Source organism: Erithacus rubecula, assembly GCF_903797595.1.
Source record: "Erithacus rubecula genome assembly, contig: scaffold_744_arrow_ctg1, whole genome shotgun sequence".
NCBI classification, from domain to species: domain Eukaryota; kingdom Metazoa; phylum Chordata; class Aves; order Passeriformes; family Muscicapidae; genus Erithacus; species Erithacus rubecula.
In genome coordinates, this window is record NW_027635596.1 from 7,466 (window position 1) to 23,755 (window position 16,290).

At 57.2% G+C, this 16,290-nt stretch overlaps 1 long non-coding RNA gene across 1 annotated transcript; it reads left to right on the forward strand.

The window, feature by feature from the left end:
* Positions 1 to 10,493: 10,493 nt before the first annotated feature.
* LOC306816618 lies at positions 10,494 to 11,185 on the forward strand. The gene is made up of 3 exons (XR_013777733.1): positions 10,494 to 10,528; positions 10,772 to 10,959; positions 11,049 to 11,185. It is a non-coding gene; the product is annotated as an uncharacterized lncRNA (long non-coding RNA).
* Positions 11,186 to 16,290: the final 5,105 nt, after the last annotated feature.

The following is a 16,290-nucleotide window of genomic DNA, read 5'->3' on the forward strand; positions in this document are numbered from 1 at the left end:
AAGCAAGTTGATAACTTCTGGAGAGCGTGCCGGGAGGAACGCCGCCTTCCCAGCAAGTCCAACAGGTCCCAGTCCTCCAGTCCTTCCCATGCCCTTGTGGCCAGCACCAGTGCTCTCAGTGTGACCTGGACTTTGCTCTGCACACAGGTTTGTAGTGCAGACCATGAAGGCTCTGCTCATCTGTCTGCAGTATGAGCCTGAGGTGATGGCAATAGAGCGCAAGCGTGGCTGGGACAGCCTGCTGTGTACTGACACCCAGCACTATGCCGTGGGTCTGCTGGCCAGGTGAGACCCCCATTGCCTCTCTGTCCTTGACATTTGTGCTGTGTTCCCTGGGTGCCCCACACAGTACCCCTGCTCATGGGCCAGACGCCTTTGTCACCAAGGGATGGCCAAGGAGATTGGAAAAGGCTGGGAGAGGAGGTGCCCAAAAGGAGCTGCCTCCGAAAGTGTCCACATTGCCTCCAGGGATGCTGGGGAAAAACTTGATCTCTGTGAGTCAGTCATGGGAGAGCATTACCACCCCTCTACCTCAGGAGGTGCCTGAAAGGAGCCAAATTTTTAAGGAGCCACATTCTCACCAGGGTGGTGGGAAAAGCCCAGATATCTGTCAGTCTTGGGAGTGGTTTGCCTCCCTCCCCTGCTAAGATTCTTGTTGTCTTTTTCAACCTTGCAGGGAGATGCGCTGTGTGTCCCTCTCCTTGTGTTCTGGGATTCCATACCACCTGGGGCAGCTCATCAGGGAAGAGCCATGCTGGGATCTGCATTTCCTGGCATTCCTTGTGGAGGTGAGCCTGATGGCCAGTGCTGTCGCCCTGAAGCTGCCTCCCAGCTCTCTGTCCTCTCGTAGCCACAGCTGCCTGGGACGGTGCCCGTGCCCTGTTCCTGCTGTCTGGGCCCAGTCCAGTGCGGTTCTGGGCTCCTGTGTGTCCCTGTCACTGCCCAGTGCCTTCAGGTCCTCAACAGCCTGGATTTGAGGTGAATGTCAGCATGGTGACAGCATCCTTGAGATTCTGTCAAGGTTCCTACGAGCAATTCCAGGGACAGGCGTCGCCTGGTGCTTCAGGGCCTTGTGCTGCTCAGCAAGGATCCCCTGGGATGGTGAGAAGGGGGCAGCGGCTGAAGCTGTCTTGGGGAAAGCAGCCCCTCAGGCTGGCTGGGCTTCAGGAGCTGAGGCAGATGCTCCCAGCTCCTCCCTGCCTCACCTCCCTGAGCTCTTTGGGACAGGCCTTGGGCTGCTGGGCCCTGTGGCTGCAGGGTGGGGTGCAGTGCCCGGGCGCTGTTGGTGGGAGCCGTTTGTGGCTTCACAGCACAGCCTTGTCTTCCACAAGGCCAGAAAATGTGTAGCCTGGCTCGAAGCCTCCCTGGATCTGCTGGGTTATGCAGATGGAGAGGTGGTTGGCATTACCCTCCGTGTGTTCACCAGAACAAGGACATCCTGATATCCATCACCACTGCTCCAAGCTGGCCCAAGGCACTCCTGGAGCTCTTGACATGTAAGGCTCTGCGTCTTCAGCCTTGGGCAGTGCCTGCTGCCCAGAAAATTGGTACCCTGTGGAATATTTGGGCCTGGAAAAGTTGGTGCTGATGTTTTTTCCTTTCCCCTAGGACAAATAGCAATGTGCAGGTGCTCTCCTTTGACCTCTTCTGCAAGGTGATGGAATTGGTAGTAGATGAGGGAAAAAAAGGCTCTTAAGTCAACTGTGCCAGAGCCCACCCCTCGGGGCTGCTGCCGCCCCTCTCGCAGCCGTGCCACTGGGCGGCAGCATGAGGCAAGGGCCCGGGCTGAGCCCTGCCTGGCACATGAGGGCCAGTGGCCACAGGGCTGGCAGCGCTGCTGGCAGGGAGCTGTGCTGCTGGGCAGAAGCTGTGACAGGGTCTGTGTTCCCAGGTATGGCCAGGGCAATCATGAGGGGGAAGAAGGAAGAGCTGCAGGTGCTCAGTGAGGTGAGTGACGCAGCGGGCTGTCAGCAGGGTTGGCAGGAGGAGCTGCAATCTCTGCCACAGAGCACACAGAGATTTTAGGGGCACGTGGGGGATTCGTGGCCAGCAGCTTCGGGCTGATCCCGGTGGCCCCTGCTCCCTCCTGGCCATGGCTACAGCAGGCTGGGATCACCCTGGCATAGAGTTCTTCTCGTGTCCCTGAAGATTTGGGATCTGACCCTGTCTCTGTTCCTTTCTCTTCCAGCTCTGGATGACATGGCACATGACAGCAGCGCTGCCATCAGAAGCCTGGAAGTTTAAACACTGCACATCCTCAGGGCAGTACAGAGAACTCAACATTCCATTTTCAATAATTTGCAAGATCATTTTCGCCGGGCATGGAGGACACGGCCCCCATCTATTGGGCCTCGGCTGGCTGTGCTGCTGGAGATCTGGAGAGAGCTGATCTGGGAGGCTCTGCCTGCTGGGGCCTCCTGAGCCACCAGGGATTTTCTTTTTCGTCAAGATTTTCTTTTCTTCTTTTTGTTTTGCTTTAGTATGGTGTCAGGGTTTGACTTGGGTTTGCCAGTTTTTATAGATTTAATTTCTTTTAGCGATATGATTTAGGAGCAAAGACAAGGCAGGCTTAAAACTTAAAAGGAATGAATTAATTTATTAATTGTTTTATTAATTTTTTTATTTTATTTTAATTTTTATTTAATTAATTATTAAAGAAATTTATTAATAACAAATAAAAATCAGAACAAGATTTCCAGACCCATTCCCTCCTCCCCCTTCCCACATCCCACACCTCTCGTAACAGCAACATACAGAGAACACTTTAGTCAGTTATCCACTCAAACAATCATTTCAGTTTACTCTAGAGAGAAAAGCTCCCTTTGTTTTGGTTTTGGCTTAGGGGGTGTCTTCACGTTCCCAATCCACGTCCCCCTTGGAAATACTGCAGATTATGACTTCCTCCCATCTCCACAGTCCTTCCAGAGCTGTGTTATGCGTTATGTTACACACTTGGGGTACTACTTTTAAAGGCAGGTTGCTCAAAGACAAAATTCTCTTCATGTCTTTTTCTATTAAATATCTCTGTCCATATTTCCAGTCCCTAAACAGAGAGCCCCATTTCCTCGAGACAAAAGGTCCTCTTTTTTGAAGCGCTTTAACCTCCCCAGTACATTTCACAGTTTAAAGGAATTTTAGTGTACTCACAGTCCCCTTATAGCCCACAAAAAAGGTTTCAGCTACTTATCAACGACATCTCTTCAATCTCTTCCCATCTGGAAAGTAACTTCATTTCGCTCACTTAAGCAGACTTCTTGCTTTACTCTTTTTCATTCCGGGGAGCTCAGGAGATCTAGTCTCATCAAGGCATTAAAAGGATTAAACTTGCATCCAGAAAGCAAAGGAGCTGAACCAAGCCACATTGGGAAAAATGTGGCCAGCAGGGATCACGTGGAAATAAAAAAAAATGTTGGACTTCTTTCTGCTGCACAGTCAGCTGGAGGCCTCTCCACTCAGAACGGGAGAAAGGAGAGGGCTTCAGTGGCTCCCCCCATCCACCACTCAGCCATGCCGCAAGGAAAACAAAAAATGGGCCAAGCCAAACCCAGCCCAGCCCTGCCAAGGCAAGCCAAGCCGCGATCCAAGCCGGGGCTGGGGGCCGGGAGCCGTGCCGGGCCCGCAGGGGCCCAGGTCCAGGCCCTGAGCCGAGTGAAGCTGGGGCTGCGGCCAGAGGCCACCTCACCTCCAGGGAGGCTGAAAGCCAAAAGACACCGATTCAGCTTTAGCAATGTGATTTCTGAAAGCGAAAACACTTTTTAATTATCCGAGCTGTCCACTACTAAATCAACTCTCTGGTTGGTCCCCCAGCTCAAAGGAGAATCCCCCAGAGAGGGGACAGCCCTCTTGTTTGCGGGCTCTGTGCCGCTCTCCTCAGGAAGCTTCCCCCCTCCCACCCACCACACCTTCATGTGAAATCAGCATATAGGGAAATAAAGGATGTGTTATAATACATAGACTCACAGGATTTTTCATTTGCTGCCCAGAGTCTGCAGGGCACGGCAGAAGAGGGGGAGAAGGGTGCTTGTGCTCAGCAAGCTGCTCAGGTGTGCAGTGCTAGAGGGAAAATGGCCAGAAGCCCCTTGGCCTTTGGTGGTTGTGCTGAAGTCTTTTGTGCTGCTGATAGACCGGGTGGGCAGGGGCCGGAGCTGCGGGGATCCCTGCGAGACCAGTGCTGGAGATGGCCAGACCCCTGTCCCAGCCAGGAAACCGCCATCGGTGTCCTCCTGCCTGAGTACTCCTGGCTGGATTGCTGAGGGCTCCGTGGTGCCTCTTGCTCGGACTCCTCTGGAGCTCCTGTGGGGCTGCAGCGCTGCTTCCGGGCAGGTTGGCCGGGCTGGGGAAGATCCTGAGGGGACGGAGCACTGGGAGGCCATGAATGGATCAAGGGCCGTGGAGGCCCTGATGGGACACGACAGTGGGAAGGAAAGAGGGGCATGTGTGAGGGAGTGGGTGCCAGGAGGATACAAGTCAGCAGAAGGCACCTGAGTGGCTGGGTGGTGGGAAGCCCTGAGGTACTGGGTGTCAGAGGCCATAAGCAGCTCCCAGGCAGCCACATTATTCTTGCCACCCATCTGCTCTGGTGCTTTCCCAAGACATTTCCCTCACTGGGCTGTTTGAGGGACTCCCTATAATCAGCATGTAAACCTGGTGCCGGCCCTTCAGAGGTGTGGGCCCAGGAGTTGTGGCGCTGGGCTTGTGCCCTCCCTGTCCTCGGGACTGGGGCCCCTGTACCCTCAGCCTTAGGCCGTGAGCTCAACTGCCTGGGTGCTGAGTCTTGCTCCTGTTATGGTGGCAGAGGTGAGCTCTCTGGCTTTAGGCACCAGTGAGCAAGAAGAGCAGCAGCTTTGAGCTCAGGGGGGGCCACAGAAAGTCCCTGTGGGCAAAGGGCATTGCTGGCATTCACTGGGCAGGGACACATTAGAGTGCAGTGGGCACCTTCCAGGTGCCATGGTTGGCTTGGTGCTGGGCGACCTCCCTGTGTGCAGGGCTGGGTCTCTGCTTTGCTGTCATGGGCCTTTTGCTGTTGTTCTCCTCAGGCTGCCTGCACAGAAGGGCAGCCTTTTCAGAAGGATGAAAGCCCCTGTCTGCAAATCCTGAAGGGGGAAATGGAGCTGTCCCAACCCGTGGCCCATGCTGTAAGCAGGGCAGAGCCTCTTCCCCACCTTTGATGGCTTTCTGCCTGCTGCTGGCCCCTGGCCAGCATGACCCTCTGTATTGGGGCTTTGTCACTGAGGGGGTGACTGCTACCCCTCCAATTGCTGACGGGACTTGAGGGTCCACTGAGGGAAAGGTGGGTGTCCCAGGTGATGCTGAGGGGGCATTTGGTCGCAGAGCACATATTAGGTTCCCAGAGCAGGTTGCAGGTGCCTTGTGTGTCACTGAAGGGAAGGCAGATGCCACGTGTGTTGCCACGGTGTCATGAAGGTCACTGAATGGCACGTAGTGCCTTGCATGCAGCTGAGGGGACGCAGGGATCACTGAGGGGGAAGTGGATGGCAGATGCCACTGAGCTGACTCGGGTGTCCCTGAGGGGAGGCAGGTGTCTGTCCTGTTCCTCAGGGCACGTCAGGGTCACTGCGGAAATGTGAGCGTCGCTTGAGGGGAGCCGGGCACGCCACGGGTGGCTGAGCGGACACGCCGTCGGCCGAAGGGACGCGAGGGCCGCGGAGGGGCCGTGGGCGCCCTGAGGGACACGGGAGGGGCGGGCGGGTCCCGCTCCCCACTGCAGGCGGCATTTTCCGCCCAGGCGCGGGCGGCCCCACCCCGCCGCTCCCCTCAGCCGCGGGGCGAGAGCTCGGAGTTGTTGTGTGCGCCCCTCGGGGCGAGGCGCCAGGCGGCCTCCCGTAAGGGCTCTGTGCTTTTCCGCGGCCTCGTCCTTTGCGATCGCAGCCTGTTCATAAACAGTGTTAATTTTTGTGCCTAAAGCCACCCACTCCCTCACACGTGCCCCTCATGCTTTCCCACTGCCATGTCCCATCAGGGCCTCCACAGCCCCTGATCTATTCACAGCCTCCCAGTGCTCCGTGGCCTCAGGATCTCCCCCAGCCCGGCCAACCTGCCCGGCAGCAGCACTGCAGCCCCACAGGAGCTCCAGAGGAGCCCAAGCAAGAGGCACCACGGAGCCCTCAGCAATCCAGCCAGTAGCACCTGGGCAGGAGGACACCGATGGTGGTTCCTGGCTGAGACAGATGTTGTGGCCGTCTCCAGGCACTGGTCTTGCAGGGATCCCCGAAGCTCCGACCCTGCCCACCCGGTCTATCAGCAGCACAAAGACTTCAGCACAACCACCAAAGACAAGGGGCTTCTGGCCATTTTCCCTCTAGCACTGCGCACCTGGGCAGCTTGCTGAGCACAAGCACCCTTCTCCCCCTCTTCTGCCGTGCCCTGCAGACTCTGGGCAGCAAATGAAAAATCCTGTGAGTCTATGTATTATAACACATCCTTTATTTCCATACTAAAGCAAAACAAAAAGAAGAAAATAACACTCTTGAAGAAAAAGAAAATCCCTGGTGGCACAGGTGGCCCCAGCAGACAGAGCCTTCCAGATCAGCTCTCTGCAGATCTCCAGCAATGCAGCCAGCTGAGGCCTGATACATGAGGCCGAGACTGTGGAATTGATATTGCAGACTTGGAAGATGGAATATTGCCCATTCTGTAGTACCTAGATGACATACAATGTGCCAGGTCAGACCCAGCACAGCCTATGTCTTTTATAAGGTGTTCAATAGCTGGAAGAGAGAGGAACTGAGAGCCTGTCACATCCCAGATGTGTGGGGACCCCGAGGGAGACACCCATCCCAGGGCCATCGCAGCCTGCTCTTGCCATAGCCAGGAGGGAGCAGGGACCAGCGGGATCAGTCCGAAGTTGCTGGCCACAAATCCCTGATATCAGAGCTCTGCCCACGCATCCCTCTGCCCGCACAGGGAACAAAGCCCTCTGCAGCTGGGGCAGGAATTGCAGCTCCTCCTTCCGGCCCCTGTTGACATGAGCTACCACCGCCAGACATGCAGCAACTGCAGCATAAAACATCAGAGATTGGGCAAACGTTTTTGTTAGAAAACACAGAAACATGACGGATTCTGTACAATCTAGTTGTCCTGTGAAACTCAGCATCTGATTGGTTCTGGTGCTCCTGCCAATCCCTTCACTGAAAAAAAAAGTCCAGGACTGACAGCTTTTGTCTTCTGACAGATATCAAGAGTTGCCAGCAGTGGCTCCAGGTGCTCCTGCCAACAGCCCCTGTAGGAAGGAGCACAGCCCCCAGTGCACGGGGGCTTTGGCTCCCTCTGGCACAGAAGCCCCCGGGGCACAGGTCTCTGGGGCAGGAGCCAGGCACCAGTGCTGCCAGGGCCCGGGGGGTGGCAGGTCTGCTTGGGCAAGGACTCTGCCACACCCGCTGATTTCAGTGCTTGCAGGGCCCAGGGGTCAGAGCAGCATTTGTGCCCTGGCCCACACCATCCTTGACTGTGTCACAGCCGTGGGTTTAGGATGGCCACCAGCCGGGACGTGTCCCAAGGAGGCCGAGCCAGCTTCTGTGCAAGGCCCCGTGCCCTTCCTGCTGCGGCTGCTTCGGAGCCCTGGGGGCTCCTTCTGCTGCCCTGAGCCCACAGAGCAGGGCAGCGATTGTTGATGGTTTGAGCCATTCCTAAAGATCCTGTTGGGCTGACTTAGACACTTGGGGTGAGGGATTCCTTCCAACCTGGGCCACTTTGGGTGGGCTGGTGGCAGCCCCAGGGCCGGTGGCAGTGTGTGCAAGGGCCCTTTGTGACATGGTGCAGCATGGTCACCATGACATGGATCAGGACAGGGTGTCAAAGGACCCTTTGTGACGTGTGGTGATATAAGAGCCGACGGTGACACGGCCATGGCACAGTGCTCGGAGCACGCGACGGGACAGGATGGGACAGAGCAGTGTAGTGAGGAGCCCCCGCACAGCCCACTCGTTCCCGTTGGACCCGGAGCTTTTCTGAGTGTTATTCCTGCAGGTGACCTTGAGGCCAGGCCACAGGACTAACTTACCTGTAGCCTTCTCAAGGTTTCTGTTTTGCAGGTGCCCTTGAGGGGCGTCCGTGGGACTTGGTGCCTTGCAGCTTTTCCGAGGTATCTCCCACCCCTGCAGCAGGTGCCCTCGAGACCAGACTGAGGGATTTGCTGAACACAGTCCTTGACAAGGAGTCTCCTGTCCTTCTGGCAGGAGCCCTCCAGACCAGAGTGCAGGACCTGCTGTCCTGTAGTCTTCCCAGGACATTAGTCTTGCAGGAGCCTTCCAGGTTTGACTGCAGGACTTGCTGACTTGTAGCTTTTCTAAGCTATCTCTCCTGATAGTAGCCATAAATCCCGTCACTGACATGGAGCAGAGACCCCCGAGAGTGCCCAAGCTGGCCTGGCTGATAGAGGAGGAAGAAAGTCCAGGAGATGAATCATCAGAGGAACTTGAAGAGGTGGTGCCATTCCAGCCAGTGCAGGAGGGTGAGGGCAGAGCTGGGCCTCATAGAGGGTGCCTGCATCCAGCTTGGCCCCATCCCATCCTGTCCTATCCTGTCCTGTCTGACCCTATCCTGTCCTATCCTATCCTATCCTATCCTATCCTATCCTATCCTATCCTATCCTATCCTATCCTATCCTATCCTATCCTATCCTATCCTATCCTATCCTATCCTATCCTATCCTATCCTATCCTATCCTATCCTATCCTATCCTATCCTATCCTATCCTATCCTATCCTGTGCTGTCCCATCCCGTCCCATCAAAGTCCCCATCCCGTCCCAGAATCTGGGAGTATACCCATGGCAGGACGGAAGAAGGTGGAAAAGACATGGAGCAGAGACCCCCGAAAGTGCCCAAGCTGGCCTGGGGCAAGGAGGAGGAAGAAAGTCCTGGAACCACGTCAGCACAGGAGACTGAAGACTTGGAGCAGTTGCAGCCAGCGCAGGAGGGTGAGTGGCAGAGCTGAGCCTCATGGCTGGTGCCTGCATCCAGCTTGGTCCCATCCCATGCCATCCCATGCCATCCCATGCCATCCCATCCCATCCCATGCCATCCCATGCCATCCCATGCCATCCCATGCCATGCCATGCCATGCCATGCCATGCCATGCCATGCCATGCCATGCCATGCCATCCCATCCCATCCCATCCCATCCCATCCCATCCCATCCCATCCCATCCCATCCCATCCCATCCCATCCCATCCCATCCCATCCCATCCCATCCCATCCCATTGCTTTCGGACATGGCCAGACACAGGACAGAAGAGGGGCCGGGCAGACACCCCGCAGTACCCGTGCTCCATCCCCTGGAGCATCCCGGGGCTGTCCCTGCCTGGGGAGCGCAGGGCTGGGCTCTGTTCTCCAGCCTCTCCCGCAGCCCCTCAGCTCTGGCTGCACTCGCTCTTTGCCAGGTGCAACCATGGACAGCACACACGAGCAGGACCCCACCCATGGCCGCTTCCGCAGAACAGCGCAGGTACCTGCAGCCATTCCCACCTGGGCTGGGCCTGCTGCCACTGCTCAGCCCATCACAGAGCTTGGAGCACTCCATGGAACGTCCCTGGCTTTTTGCCCTTCTCCTGCAGCTGATTTGCAACTTGCTAAAGAGCTTTCGGCAGGAAGGGACCAGCACTATTGGCACTGGGGTCATAGCATACTCAGACATCTTCAAACAGAAGATCACTGTCTCCCTGCTAAATATGCTTGTAAAGAATGGTGTTTCTAGTCCAGATCAGGTAAGCAGCCTGTGGCCAGGCTTCACTCCCCCTGTCACGTGGTTTCCCAAACCACTGGGGCTTGCTGGTCCCTGTCAGCCTTTGATGCCATCACAGTGTGGTGGGAAGGGAAGCACATCTCTGGGGAAGCTGGGGACATTACTGCCTCTGGCAGCTTTCCGAATCTCCCCATGCCTTCCTCAGGTGCCTGCCATAGTGAGGTTCATCCACCAGTGGCTCATGGCCAATGAGTCTGATGAGCACAGGGTGGAGAGGATACTGCTGGATCTCGCTGAGGCACAGCCCATTGATGTGGTGATGACTCTGCTGCGTGTGGCCCCAACGTGTGACAGGTATGGGGCCCACCTGCCCAGAGGGCTCAGGGCTCACCAGCCCATCACCCTGTACAGCCTGCTCCAGGTCTGCCTGAACAACAGAGAGTTCCAGGGCTCTCTGGCTGCTCCCTTTCCCAGCCCTGGCTTGTCAGCACCCACCCCTGCTGCCATGCTCCCTCCCTACCCCTCAGGAGCCTGTCCCCACATGGCAGGGCTGCCTGGGTTCTGCCAGTGAGGGGCAATGGGTAGAGGCAGAGCTGGCAGTCAGCTCAGGTCCTTACTACTGCCCAGGCCACGGTGCATTGACTGAGACAACCCTGAAACAGAGTTCTGACCCCACAGAGCTGCTATGACCATGTGGACAACAATCATGTCCTCACTCAAGATTGTGAAGGAGGTGCTGCAGATACTCCTCAATGTGCTGGGGAGCTGGCCAGTGCACAGCACACGTACCTCTGATGGGGACACAACGAGAGTCTTTGCCCTGGCTGTGAGTTTCTGGAACTGGCCTTTGCTCACCCCAAGGCCACCTCTCTTGCAGCTCTCCACCCTTCTTCCCCACTGCATCTCCCAGCCTCAGGTGCTGGGCTGAATCCTGGCCCAGGGGCAGCTTCAGGGGCACCAGGCCTGGTGCTCCCCCTGCGCCTCCCCTGGCCTCTCCCTGCCATGCTCGAGCCCTGCCGCACGGACACCTCGGCACTGAGCGCTGTCTCAGGATGTTTGTCCTTTGCAGGCAACTGTGGTGGTGTGGAAGATCCTCCAGGTGCCCTGTGTCCCATATACAGTGATATTGTTTTCCCCCCGCCTATTTGTCCACCTGCTCTTCCAAGTGTTCTTCAGCACTTTGGAAATGCCAGAGGAGGTTGACAAATTCTGGAAGATATGCCAGGAACAACACAGCTTCACTGCCAGCCCCAACAGGTTTTCCATCCCAGTCCTTCTGTCCCTGCCATGTCCCCAGGGCAGGAGCCAGTGCTCCCAGCATGACCTGAGCTTTGCTCTGCACACAGGTTTGCGGTGCGGACCCTGAAGTCCCTGCTCTGCCGAATGCAGTGTGAGCATGTGGTGGTATCAATGGAGCGCAAGTGTGGCTGGGACACGCTGCTGTCTGCTGACACCCACCACTATGCCGTGGGTCTGCTGGCCAAGTGAGACCCCATGTTCCCCATGGCCTCTGACATTGGTGCTCTGTGCCTGGGGTGCCCCACACAGTACCCATGCTTATGGGCCAGAGGGCCTTTTCTCTGACGGACAGACAAGCAGACTGGAAAAGACTGCTAGAGGGGAGTGCCCAGGAGCAGGCACATCTCAAATGGCCCAGATTCCCTTTCAGAATTGTGGGAAAAGACCAGAACTCTGGGAGTCAGTCCTGGGAGACGTTCGTTCCCCTGGCTGATGGTCTTAGTACCTTTTTCCATCTTCCAGGGAGTTGCGTAGTGTATCCATACACTTGTGTATAAGCATCTTAGACTGCCTCTTTGAGATGCTCAGTAAAGACATGCCATACTGGGATTTCCCTGCCCTGGCATTCCTTGTGGAGGTGAGCCTGTCCTCTCATAGCCACAACTGCTTGGGATGGTGCCCGTGCCTTGTGCTGCTGTCTGGGCCCAGCCCTGTGCAGTTCTGGGCTCCTGCCAACCGGGTCCTCTGTCACTGTCCTGTGTCTTTCAGCTCCTGGAGTGCTTGGACTTGAGTGAATGCAGAGACACCATCATGGATGTCCTGTCAAGGCACCTGAACAGTGAGCGTGTAGAGATTCGTCGCATGGTTCTCAGGGCCCTCCTTCTGCTCAGGGATGATCCCTTGCTGGTGAGAAGGGGGCAGTGCCTGAAGCTGCGCTGGTGAAAGCCGACTCTTGGGCTTGGCTGGGCTTCAGCTGCTGGGGCAGCTGCTCTCAGCTCTCCTTCCTCTGGGTTCAGCTGCCCGAGTGCTTCAGGACAGGCCTGTGGCCACCCGGGGCTGAGGCAGTAGGGTGGGGTTTCACAGACTTCTGCTCCGCACAGACCAAAAGAATGCGGAACCTGACCAAAAGCTTCGTGGAGCTCCTGCAGGATGAAGATAGTGATGTGGTCAAAATGAGCATCTTTCTCATCAGCTATTTTTTCCTGGATAATGGCTTGCTGATACCCAGCCCCATTGCCGTGCAGCTGGCTGAGGCGATCCTGCCACTCTTTGACAACGTAAGGCTCTGTGCCCCAGAAAACAGCCTCTGGGTGCGGCCCGGACTCTTTGCACTCTGTGGATTTTCAGGCTTGTGCCAATGTGAGCTGGGAGCCGCTGATGCTGGTCTTTTTTCCTTCCTTTCATATAGGATGATAGCGAGGTGCAGCTGCTCTCCATGTTTGTCTTTCGAACGTTGATGAATTTTGTAGTAGAAGAAGAAAAAAAGGCTCTGAAGACACACGTGCGGCACAGCCTGCTACCACTCTTCTTCCATTGCCATGATGAGAATCTGCATGTGGCAGAGGTGAGGACTCGTGGGCTGCCCGTGTCCCCCTGGGGGGGGCTCGGCTGCCTCCTGCCCTGGTGCCAGGTGGGCTGCAGCCTCGTCCAGGCCTTGGCACAGGGCTCCTGTGCCCTGAACTGCGGGGACATCTCTGCATCTCTGCTGCTCTCCAGGCCTCTCGGACAGCGCTGCTTTGTGTAACCAAGTTCCTGAAGAGGCAAAACCTGGAAAATCTGGTGAAGAAGGAACAGCTGTGGAAGTTGGCCGAGTGCCTAGTAAGGACAGCCTGGAAGCGCCAGGCTCAGGCTGGAGAAGCCCCCTGAGCACGGCGCTCACTGTGTGCGCTTGGCAGCTGTGGCCCTGCCCAGCGCTGCAGGCAGGGGCTGCACGGGCTCTTCTCCAGGCTCCTGCGGCTCCGAGCCAGCTGCCCTCGGAGCCCCGGCCCAGCGGGGCTGCGGGGCGGGCCGGCACCGCAGCTCCCCGGGCAGCAGCTGGCCCTGTGCCCCTGCAGAGCCGGCCAGCTGCTCAGGGCTGTGCGGGCAGGGGAGGCCGGGGCCGGGCGCGGGCAGCACCTGCCAAAGGGCCAGAGCCCGCCCCGACCCTTCGCTCCCGCCGCTCTCCGCAGCTGGCAGAGAATGAGGAACGAATCGCCAATTACCTGCGCCAGGCCCTGCGGTACCTGCTGAGTCCACAGGAGCCCCTGCGAGAGGCGGCTGTCAGGTTCATCGGTGAGTCCGGGCTCCCTCCCCGCTCCGCCGCAGCTCAGCCCCAGCCCCGCCTGCTGCCCCGGCAGCTTCTGCCATCCGGGCCCGGCGCCGCAGAGCCCCGGCTGCCCTCGGAACTGCTGCTGCCCTCTTGCAGCCGCGCCCTTGGGCGGCAGCATGCGGCAAGGGCCCGGGCTGAGCCCTGCCTGGCCACGAGGGCCAGTGGCCACAGGGCTGGCAGCGCCACTGGCAGGGAGCTTTGCCGCTGGGCAGAGCCGTGACAGGGTCTGTATTCGCAGGGATGGCCGGCCGGCGCTGGAGGGGGCACCGGGAGGAACTCCAGGTGCTCAGTGAGGGTGAGTGAGTGCAGCGGGCTGTCAGCGGGGCTGGCAGGAGGAGCTGCAATCCCTGTGCCATCTGTGGAGCACTCTGCTCCCTGTGCGGACAGGGGGTAGTGTGGGCAGAGCACACAGAGATTTCAGGGGCACGTGGGGGATTCGTGGCCAGCAGCTTTGGGCTGATCCCTGTGGTCCCTGCTCTCTCCTGGCCATGGTTACAGTGGGCTGGGATCACCCTGGCACGGGGGTCTCCTCGGGTCCTCACAGATCCAGGCTCTGACTGTGGCTCTGTTCCTCTGTGTTCCAGCCATTGAACACCTGACAGAAGACATAAGCTGCACTGTGTCTGACCTAGCACTTCAAACATTGTGTGTCCTTCGAGCACTACAGAGTGGGCGATATTCCATCTTCCAGAGGGTACAAGAGCAATTCCGCAGGGCATGGAGGGTACGGCGTCGTTTGTTGGACCTCAGCTGGCTGCGCTGCTGGAGATCTGCAGAGAGCTGATCTGGAAGGCTCTGTCTGCTGGGGCCACCTGAGCCATCAGGGATTTTCTTTTTCTTCAAGAGTGTTATTTTCTTCTTTTTGTTTTGCTTTAGTATGGAAATAAAGGATGTGGTATGATACATAGACTCACAGGATTTTTCATTTGCTGCCCAGAGTCTGCAGGGCATGGCAGAAGAGAGGGAGAAGGGTGCTTGTGCTCAGCAAGCTGCCCAGGTGTGCAGTGCTAGAGGGAAAATGGCCAGAAGCCCCTTGGCCTTTGGTGGTTGTGCTGAAGTCTTTGTGCTGCTGATAGACCGGGTGGGCAGGGGCCGGAGCTGCGGGGATCCCTGCGAGACCGGTGCCTGGAGATGGCCAAGACCCCTGTCCCAGCCAGGAACCGCCATCGGTGTCCTCCTGCCTGAGTACTCCTGGCTGGATTGCTGAGGGCTCCGTGGTGCCTCTTGCTCGGGCTCCTCTGGAGCTTCTGTGGGGCGGCAGCGCTGCTGCCGGGCAGGTTGGCCGGGCTGGGGGAGATCCTGAGGGGACGGAGCACTGGGAGGCCGTGAAGGGATCAGGGGCTGTGGAGGCTGAAGTGAATAAGCGCAGGCCAAGGCCTTTATTAAATAGCAGCTCTTTTTTATTAATGGGGGTCGTAGGGAGGCCCGAAGCCTGCTGCTTGTCCAACGCGGAAAGGAGGATCCCACGCAATAATGTCCGACGGCAGGAATGGAAGTTCCAACCTTGCAGGCATGTCCAGAACTCTCACAGTGGCTCGTTGGTTTAGGGGGTTATGACCGTCAATTGCTTTTAAAGTAACTGTGAACAGATGGCTGTGGAGACAGAGATGGTTCACAATGACTGATGACATGGCTCGTTGATCAGTATAGTCTAGAGGTTTGATTTTGGTTTGAGCTCACTGTTCTTGGGGGGATTTTGCTCCATGCAGGAACTTTTAGCAGCAATGGTGCTTGGGAGTTGTGACAAATTTGCATACCAGGCGTTGCTATCTTGATGGACAGGCAGCAGCAGGGCCGGAAATGAGGTAGGCGAAAGGGCAGAAGTAGGAAGTAACTGGGATAAGGGAACACTATAAACTGGGTTTGAGGGTAAATTAAGGATTTTACACTTAACTGGGGAAGGAAACACATTAGTTAGCGATCGGAGATGAAACCAGAGCCACACAAGACAGACAACAAGCAAGAACTGTAATTTAAAAGAGGCAATTAACAATTTTAACTCATTAACTGTCCGAAATTATTCACCACAGAGGCCCTGATGGGACACAGCAGTGGGAAGGCACGAGGGGCACGTGTGAGGGAGTAGGTGCCAGGAGGCACAAAAATTAACACTGTTTATGAACAGGCTGTGATCGCAAAGGACGAGACCACAGAAATGCACAGAGCCCTTACGGGATGCTGCCGGGTGCCCCGCCCCGAGGGGCGCACACAGCAACTCCGAGCTCCCACCCCGCGGCTGAGGGGAGCGGCGGGGTGGGGCCGCCCACGCCTGGGCGGAAAACGCCGCCTGCAGCGGGGAGCGGGGACCCGCCTGCCCCTCCCATGTACCTCAGGGCGCCCACGGCCCCTCTGCGGCCCTCATGTCCCTTCGGCCGACCTCATGTCCGCTCAGCCACGCGTGGCGTGCCCGGCTCCCCTCAAGCGGCGCTCACATTTCCGCAGTGACCCTGACGTACCCTGAGGAACAGGACAGACACCTGCCTCCCCTCAGGGACGCCCGGGTCAGCTCAGTGGCACACAGGGCATCTGCCATCCACTTCCCCCTCAGTGATCCCTGCGTCCCCTCAGCTGCATGCAAGGCACTGCGTGCCAATCAGTGACCTTCATGACACCTCCCCTCAGTGGCCACATTCGAGGGCAGACTCCCACAGGCAGGTGTCCCAAGGCGGCGGCATCGGTGCCACCGTGAGAGAGAGACACTCATGGGACACGAGCCCTGCGCTGCAGCTGCCCTCCCTCTCGTGCATTCAGGCTCCTTAAAGACACGTGTGTCAGCTTTGAAGCTAAATCCTGGACTTGCTGGAACAAAGGAAGAAGCAGCAGATGCTGAAGAAAAGCAGGGGTTCCTATGGCTCTGTTTTACTCCCCATTTGGGGAATCACAGAATGCCAGAGCATTTTGTGTTGGGAAGTATCATACAGATCATCCAGTTCCAACCACCCTGCCATGGGCACTGGTGGTATTCAGGCACAGCTGTCACTAGAATTGGAGAACTCTTTTCCACGTTTACCTTTTCCTCTCCTGGATTTCAAGTTAACATG